This window comes from Eptatretus burgeri, chromosome 13 (genome assembly GCF_056783735.1).
Source record: "Eptatretus burgeri isolate ZD-2024b chromosome 13, Ebu_testis_v1, whole genome shotgun sequence".
NCBI classification, from domain to species: Eukaryota; Metazoa; Chordata; class Myxini; order Myxiniformes; family Myxinidae; genus Eptatretus; species Eptatretus burgeri.
This window is the reverse complement of record NC_140973.1, coordinates 68044673-68054176: the sequence shown is the minus strand read 5'-3', so window position 1 is coordinate 68054176 and position 9504 is coordinate 68044673. Positions and strand designations below refer to the sequence as shown.

At 42.9% G+C, this 9504-nt stretch overlaps 1 long non-coding RNA gene across 1 annotated transcript in view; it reads right to left on the bottom strand.

Annotated features, from left to right (window-relative positions):
* Nucleotides 1-3526: 3526 nt before the first annotated feature.
* The window catches only part of LOC147014706 (uncharacterized), a 148540-nt gene continuing 142562 nt past the window's right edge, over nt 3527-9504 (bottom strand). The window contains exon 5 of the long non-coding RNA XR_015050867.1: nt 3527-4204. This is a non-coding gene — a long non-coding RNA (uncharacterized LOC147014706). The remainder of the gene's footprint in view (nt 4205-9504) is intronic.

Below are 9504 nucleotides of genomic sequence, written 5' to 3'. Positions count from 1 at the left end.
ATATATATATATATATATATATATATACATATACATACATATATATACATACATACCTACATTACATACATACATACATACATACATACACATACATATACATATATATATATATATATATATATATATATATATATATATATATATATATATATATATATATATCGGGCGTATAAAAATTATTAGATCTGGATTTGGATCTTCGCAAAAATTGAAGCAATTCTTCCTTGTCAAACCCCCAACCTGTCCACTAATTTTTGTCCGAATCCATCCACAACTTTTGGAATATCATGCTTGATATAGTTTTTGGCCCCATCTCTGAATGGTGAAGAATCACATTAAAAAGTGGTTTATCCAGATCCAGACATGCACCAAAATCCACAACTTTTTGAGATATTCTGCTCATAGGCAGACAGGGGTGAAACCATAACATCCATCCACCTTCAGGCTCTCCCCCTTTGCCTCCTTCCCCACTCCCCCTCCCTCACCCTGTCTCTCTTTCACCTCTCTCTCTCTTTCTCTCTCCCACCTCCCTCTCTCCCTCCTCTCTCTCTCTCGCTATCTGTCTCCCACCCCTCTCCTTTTCTCCTACCCCTCTTCCTCTCTCTCTCTCTCTCTCACCCCTATCTCTCCCATCCCCCCCCCAACCCTATCCCTCTCCCTCCAAACCCTATCCCTCCCAACCCTATTCCCCCTCTCTCTCTCCCACTCATCTCCCTCTCTCCCACTGTTCCCCACCCCTCCCCTCTGTTAAGAGGACTGTTAAGAACTAACAGCTGAGTTTTGAAATTAAAACAGCTTCCCCAGAGTGTAGCATGTTTGAATCTGACTTGGAGTGAGATGACTGGGGGGATGCAAAGGTCGCTGCATGTGTGAGTATGCATGCATGCATGCCTTTGCCAGGTAGATTGCATCGGTTTTAAATGGCTTTATATGGAACATGGCGGTTGAAAAGAAAATGTTGTTGTTTGGGCACTTTTTCATCACCATTTCCTTCCCCTCATGCTGCATTCGCTTCCCCACCCCTCAACTGCACCCCCTTTCCCTTACACTGCCTTCTCCTCCTCTTGCGCTGCTTTCAATTCCCCTCCCCTCACACCGCCTTGCCTTCCCTCACGCTGCCTTCCCTTCCCATCACACCGCATTCCCTACACCTTGTGCTGCTTTACCTGCCCTTCCCCTCATGCTGCCCTCCCTTCCCATTACACTGCCTTCCCTCCTCCTCCCCTCACCCTGACCTTCTCTCAAACGCCTCCCCTCTCCACCACCCATGGATATCTCTGGGTGGTCTCCATGTGTTGTATTAACGTGATATTTTAACGTATTCCATTTTGTTCAATCCTGTACTACCCCCTCCCTCACCTTCTCCACAAGTCCCACTTCCAAATGCAAGTCGAGATCCCATCTCCTCAAGCAAACCTCCTCCCAAATCCCCTCACACTTTCCTTTTCTCCCCTCTCCCGTCCCTCCTCTCTCTCCCCTCCCCCTTCCCCCCCCCCCCAACTTCAATATTTCTATCAGCAAAGCGATGGGTGGTTGTATTTGCCAACAAAATATAATTTACAGGATTGCTGCAAATTATGCTAATTTCATAACATCGTTTATGCAGCTTGATTTAAATTGTAAATCTCAAAACATCGTTCCTTCCCGAGTCGGTGAGAACCTTCACCTCAAAGCAATTGAATGGTTTCCTGAGCACATGGATCATCAGCTGGGCACCGTTCTTCCTCGAGGTTTCGATCCTTTCAGCCCAGAACCTCTCCAAACTGTGGATTCACAACTTCAGACAGACACAGACACAGACACAGACACAGACACAGACACAGACACAGACACAGACACAGACACAGACACAGACACAGACACACTTTTCATCGTATTTACTCTGTTTTAATTGCACGAGTACGTGCCCGTAAAAAAAAAAAAAATAATAATAATAATAATAATAATAATGATAATAATAATAAACAAATAAATAAATAAATAAACCACACAGGCCGTTTCTTCACTCTCACGTGCCTGTACGTGCGTGGCCCGGAAGTTCGCATATTATTCGCAGTTACGATTATTCGCAATTTAGTTTTAATACCCAATTATTCAATTGGCACCAACGTATTTTACCTTTTCGCAATGTTGTGGCAAGGAAAAACAAAAAGAGAAGAGAAGAGAGAGAAAAAAATTTACTTCCTGGTTCGGAGCATACCAGCACTCTGATGTTACAGAAATTTATACACCGTCTCATATGAAAACGATCATAACTTGGGACATTGTGTTTATCTATAAATGCGCATAAGAAATCGAGAAATTATTAGAATCCACGAAGTCATCACTCTCTGGAAGTCTGTACGTTGTAACCCGTAATGGGGAACGTGGCTGTGCTTCCCTTCCCCATCGGCCACGCCCACGCAACAACGTGTCTCGTCATTGGTTTGGTAAATAAATGGCCATAACTTGGGGAGCACTTGTCCGATTAATATCAAACCATGAAAAGGCACATCCTCAGATCCCCAGCAATATACCTGGCAAGTTTCAATTAGATCGGACCAGTGGTTGTCGAGAAACAGCGGTCACAGACACACAGACACACAGACACACAGACACACAGACACACAGACACACAGACACACAGACACACACACATTGCTGGAATTATAGATATTAGATTAGATGAATGGAAAGTTTAGTAAATAAAGTATCTTGAATATTCAATCATGATTATAATAATGTGGAAATAAATAAGGATGGTTAATGCAGAATTTTTTTTTTTTTTTTTTTTGAAAAATCAGGAAATTTTATACATGTTGAGTTTGGTCTGAAACCAACCGGTTGGGGCCTTTTACTCAAAAATCTTGAAGATCGGAACAGTGTTGTGGCTCGGGCAGTTGCTTCAAACATATTATGATCATTCCCCATGCGTGGTGTTGGCTTCACGAGTTACTGTGGCTTGCTTACAATCTTAGGGTCTTGAGTTCCAGCCCTTTTCACCGTTGAATTAAAACCAAGTGGGATGACAGCCTGTCATCCTTCCGAGGTCAGAAAAATGAGTATCAGCTTGCTGGTAACGGAGGGCACTGCATCAGCAGCACAGCTGCACCCTAGAAGATGATGCAGCCAACCAGCCACAAGCCGCACATAAATAAATAATTACCCCATTTCCCACTACAAGTGAAAAAGAACCACATTTGGTCGACGGTCCATGATTAAGCCATGAGAGCTCTGTCCAATCGGTCCTCGAATGTGCCTCGCTGAACCTCAAGCTTCACCCAAGTGTGACTCTGCCTGTTATCCTTCCGAGGTTGGAAAAATGAGTGCCAGCTTGCTGGTATCCTGTGTCGGAGTGGCAACCCGTCCAGGATTGTGCCCAATAGCCAAGGAAACTGCTTAAGCAGCACTAACGCTCTGCACAGAGGATGGTCCCAATGGATGGATGGACTCGATTCATTGAGCAGCATTTGCTTTACCCCCACACGCTGTGTCGTACTTGCGAACACACAACGGAAAATCATGGTTACTCGGTGGAATTCTAAACGGGTTACTAAATCAAAGCTGCTGGCTTGCGTGCAAATTTTTAGGCTTTCGTGTTCATGCATGCATGCATAATCGCTGAAATGGGAACCCGGAATCATTACTGGTTATTCATGTAAAAGTTTATTTAACAGTGTGCCACGACTTCATAAATCAATGTAATTCCTCCAGTCTGAAACAAACAGCCGGCAATATTGCAAACTTTGGACGAACATATTTTAATAATCTTCACATCCTGCAATTCAAGTCGCAGTGGATTTTAACCACTATACATGGATTGCGAGGTGTTGGGGGTGTTCCGAAAATATCAACTGAAATAATAATGATGCAAAAATTAACCAACAGAAGATGAGGATATACTTATGACATACTTGATGTACATATTGAAAGGCATGATGTTCAAAGTTTTCATTCTATTTTAGAAATAGCAGATGTGTAGTTTATTGCTTCAGGAAAATGAGCAAAAACACACACACACACACACACACACACACACACACACACACACACACACACACACACACACACACACACACACACACACACACACACACACAGTGATGAGACGTCACCTGTGCATAACTCTGAGAGTATGGCACGTCTTCAAGAGACATCGGGCACCATTTGGTACTCGCAACTCTCGCTGGATCTTCGTGCCCAAGGTCGGTTTACCGTGCCGCTGAGTTAGGTGAGGTAAAAGGGGAACCGTGCCGGGGGATATGCAACAGACCTTAGTGAGTCGGCCAAGCGGGAACCAGCATCATGAAATCATTCATAAAATGCATGAAATCGCTCCAAGCTCATAATTAATAGCACTTACAAATGTGATGTATACAGCGATTCGTAGATACCAAGATCAGGCATTCGATGGCAAGAATGAAGAAAGTGAAAAAACAATTGGAGCACTTTATCTTTAAGAAACCGTTGAGGCCTGTTCCAAGCCGAGGCATTGTTGAAAAGGTAATAAAAAAAACATGGCAAATTAAGACCCCAGGGAGGGAGGAACGAGGTGACCGAGGATGCACCTTAAGACCCCAACAAGGGACAATGAGGTGACCAAAGATGAGTCTGTGATAAAGGACAATTAAATAAGGCCAATAATTATCTTCAAAAGGAAGGTTTAAATTAACCAAAACACTCAATTTGCACTCATGTACTTCCTTGGAGTTCTCTTAGAATGCATGTAGAGCTTAGGACCACTAGGTTTCATGGTTTTGGAGTATAGAGAAGACGGATGGACAAACACACACCGACATTTAATCGTGTAAATAAGTATGTATATGTATATATATATATATATATCTCCAATATATATATATATATATATATATATATATATCTCCAATATATATATATATATATATATATATATATATATATATATCTCCAATATATATATATATATATATATATATATATATATATATATATATATATATCTCAATATATATATATATATATATATATATATATATATATATATATATATATATATATATATATCCATATATATATATATATATATATATATATATATATATATATATATATATATATATATATATATATATATATATATATATATATATCCATTGGGACCATACTCTGTGCAGAGCATTGGTGCTGCCAAAGCAGTCTCCTTGGCTATTGGGCACAATATCTTGGACGGATCGCTACTCCAACACAGGATATCAGCAAGCTGGCACTCATGTTGCCGACCTCGGAAGGATGACAGGTAGAGTCAACCCCACCTGGTATTAATTCAACAGTCAGTGGGATTTGAACTCAGGATCCTTGGATCCCAAGCCCACCACCCTAACAATTTAGCCAACACCAGGCATGAAACCAAGAATGCAACACAATTAACCTTTTTAAGGTCCATGAAATAAAATAAAAATTTTTTTAGCGAAGGTCTGTTCTCTCCAGGGATCTCTGCCGACTTTATCAAAAGTAAGTTTCTGGTTGTTGTTTGTTGCGTTTTTATTGTTTATATTGTTGCCTTCATGTTTACTTTGTGTTCCTAGTTTGGTTTTGTTTCAAAATTTGTGCTATTTGGTGACTTTTCGTCAGCCTTGTCATATCGGGTTTCCCTGAGTCCTTCCTACCCATCTTTCAGTATATGTGTATGATCATGTTTATTTGTATTTTCTCCTAATGACCATCAGTTTTAATTTACTCCACTTTTCCCACCACCCTCCTTTTATCCCTCCTTACTATAGCCTCTGTTTCATGTCTTAAAATGTAAAAAATACAAAAAAAAAAAAACCTTTCTTCCTTCTCACCTTATACCCCACGTAACCATGTGACTTCTTGTTCCCACTTTTCTTCATCCTTCCTCTTTTTCCGATCTACCGTCTTCCTTCTGCCTTTGCTGACCCACATTCACCAGACACCTTCACGATTTTTTCTTCAACCTTTCCTTTACCTAATCTCACCTTATCTTGAAAAAAAGAACAAAACTTAAAAAAAAAAAATCTTTTCACTTCTCACCTTACACCTTCCCACAAGCACATAATTTCTCCACCCCCTCTTTCTGTTCCTGTTCCTTTCACCAACCTACCATCTTCCTTCTACTTTAGCCAATCCACATTCACCATTTTACCATACACCTTCACAATTTTTTCTTTACCTAATCTTACCTCATTTTTATCAAAAGATAATAATAATCATAACTAGCCGAAACCCGTCACAGACGGATTCCGTTCATTCAACCACCCTCACCAGCTCACCCACACTCGAGGGACATGGACTGGACAGGGCGTGCTTGTCCCCGCCTACTCATCCCCCACCCCTGCCCCATTCCCTCCTGCCTTCAACTTGCTTAACCCCGCCCAAAAATGTAATTACCCCGGCCCCGCCTCTTCACTCCCCGCCCCACTTGCACCCGCCCCCGTGTCCACCCCCTCACACTCAACCCCGCCGAATTCACCCCAGCCACCGCCCCATTTCCCCCGCTTTCAATTTGCTTACCCCCGCTCAAAATTTTGCTTACCTTGCCCCCTGCCTATTCACTCCTCGCCCCCGTCTCAACGAAAAGTGTTTATTCTGCTTCAGAGTTGAAAGTTGACTCTTGCCACTATGTGCGATGCACTCTCACAGGTACGAAGTGTCTCAGTCCAGGTCACAGTACCGAGAAAAACGTGACGCGACAGCTCGGAGGATCACAAAATTGGTCCTTCAGTATTAATATATAGATAGAAGATACAATGTTTATTGTTACATTTTTTTGTGTCAAATTCACATTCTGAGGTAGTCAGCATGTGCAGAAGAGGGTTTTACATTGCAGACGATATTTTCGAGGAGTGGAATTACACCTCTCAGCGGTAACGGTCTGTCGTCGACAGATGTAATGACGTCAGCGAATGACCGATGATGTCATGACGTCCTGACGCCTCTCATTGGTGACGTCACACGTCGCCATGTAAACGAATGTAAAACGAAAAGTGTTTATTCTGCTTTAGAGTTGAAAGTTGACAATTGCCACTATGTGCGATGCACTCTCACAGGTACGAAGTGTCTCAGTCCAGGTCACAGTACCGAGAAAAACGTGATGCGACCGCTCGGAGGAGCACAAAATTGGTCCTTCAGTATTAATATATAGATAATAATAAAAATGGTCTCGTAAGATGTTTCAACTTCCTCTTTCACAGGTGTGGTTCTCTGTATTGTATCATAATTCACTCTTCTTCTATTTCTTCTTCAAAAGACTGTTTCCAATGCGCCCTTTCCTTCATCCCATGTCTAAAAGGTCCAACTTTTACAACGTTCCTTTTCTCCATTGTCTTAATGCTCTTTTATTGCATCCCTCAAGTAATGTCTTTAATCACATCTCTGACTTAAAAAAAATTTAAATCCCAGTTCGCAATGCATGTTCGTGTTCCATCAATCGTCCTTTTTTAAAAAACTTCAGTGCCAATTCACCCCACCGCCTTGAATCTACCCCCTCCTAACTCCTCACTTGTTATACCATCTCTTTACCACTCCCATCTTGCACCTCATCCTACCTCCGCTCATAGCACCTCTTCACTCACTTCTGCTTTAGGATCAGCTCTTCCTCTGATGTCCCAAACTGTGTGGTGTTCTAACATCTGTGGGCTACATTCTAACCGAACAAATATGTCATTCTTTCATTCAGTACACTCCTCAACATCTCAAATATGGTCTTTCCTTCCTATCATCACAATCACAGCGCCCCATTTCCCCAAACCGTCAAATCTTGTACCTCCCCCTGCCCGCTCCCTTCTTCACCACACCACAACCAAGTCTCATCCCTCCCCTCTCCATACCTCTCCCATCACCCTCCTGCCCCTTGGCCATGCCTGTTTTCATTGTCTCCCCTCCCTCTCAAAGCTTCCCTCTCACCTTTCTCAAAAACTCCCTCCTCCACCTTCTCCCTCAACTGTCCCCTCTCACCCTTCTTCCTACAATCTCCCCCCTCACACTCCCCCTTCTCAAAGTTGCCCCCCTCACATCCACAAAGCTGCCTCCTTCCCCTGCCCTCTCTCTTCAAAATCATTCCTCCACCCCCTCAAATCCTCGACTTTCCACCGCCCATTCTCTTATTACTCCCCACTGCAACTAATCTATTCACCACCTAGCCCTTTGTCATCCTCCACATTCTGCCCTCTCCCATAGCTCTTCTGCAATCGACCAAACATTGTCAACAACTCTCCCTACCTCTTTCCCCTCTTCCCTCATCCTACTCTCCCCCTCCTCTTCCTGAACAGTGTGGACCTCAAACATCTGGGGCCTTTGCTCAAACCTGACAAATTTTACCATACATGTTGCCATTGACAAACCAGACATAATCTGCTTAACAGAAACTTTCCTCCATCAAGACGTCTCTGACTCCCTAGTTTCTCTCTCTCTGGTGACTCCCTCCTCTGGTATGACAGACATGAGCATCGCCTTGGTGGTGAAGTTGCTCTCTTCATCGAAAACTCTATTCCTCACTCTCCATGCACTGCCCTCACTCCCCCACACGCCCAGGAATACCTCTGGCTACGACTTCCCCTCCACTCCCACCTCACGTTTATATGTGTGTTGTACCATCCACCAAACAGTGATGACTCCATTTACACCTCGCTGGCTGAAAACATGGCTCAACTTCTATTCTCTCATCCCACCTCTCTCTTACTCAAAAGTGGTGATTTCAATTGTCATCATGCCAGTTGGCTGGGTGTGGGTACCTCTCTCAACTGTCATGGCACTTCAGAAAAAGACTATGCAACTCATTGGGACTGACACAATCTGTCAACTTCCTGACCCAGATCTCAACCAACGCTACTCCATCTCTTCTGGATCTGATTTGACCAATTTTCAGGAAAATATCTGCTGTTATTCCTCTGTTCCAATCAGTTCATCTGGCCATATGCTTGTCAAAGTAGACATCTCTCTCGCTGTTATTAGAGAACCACCTCAGCGCCATCGAGTCTGACATTTCACTTAGGCCAACTGGCTGGGACTTCAAGCAGCCATCAAACTTCTAGATTGGTCTCCCATTTCTAGTTTCTCTGACACCAACATATCCTGGGAATTATTTCAAAGAAATTTTCTCTCTCTCCCATGCACAGATGGATCCCATCTTGTCTTCAGTTGTCCTGCCCTTCCTCCTGCCCATGAATTGGTACACTGAAGCTTGTGGCGAGGCAGTTGTCCTGAAATTTCACCTCATGGAAGGTAAATCCAACTGAAGGCAATCTCATTTCCTTCCACAAAGCTCAGAACAAATGTGTGTCTACCCTCAGGAGAGCCAGGAAACATCATCTTTCTCATCTCAAATCTGAACTCTCAAACCTGTCTCCCTCCTCAAAATTCTGGTGGCACCGAGTTAAGTCTGTTTCTGGTGTATGCTCCCCCTCCATCACCCTCCCTTACCTCAAATGGCGGCACATTTAACACTGCACGTGAAAAGGCTGAATGCCTAAACTCGGTATTTGCTTCTAAATCTTGTGTCCTAAACCCATCACTTTCTGTAAT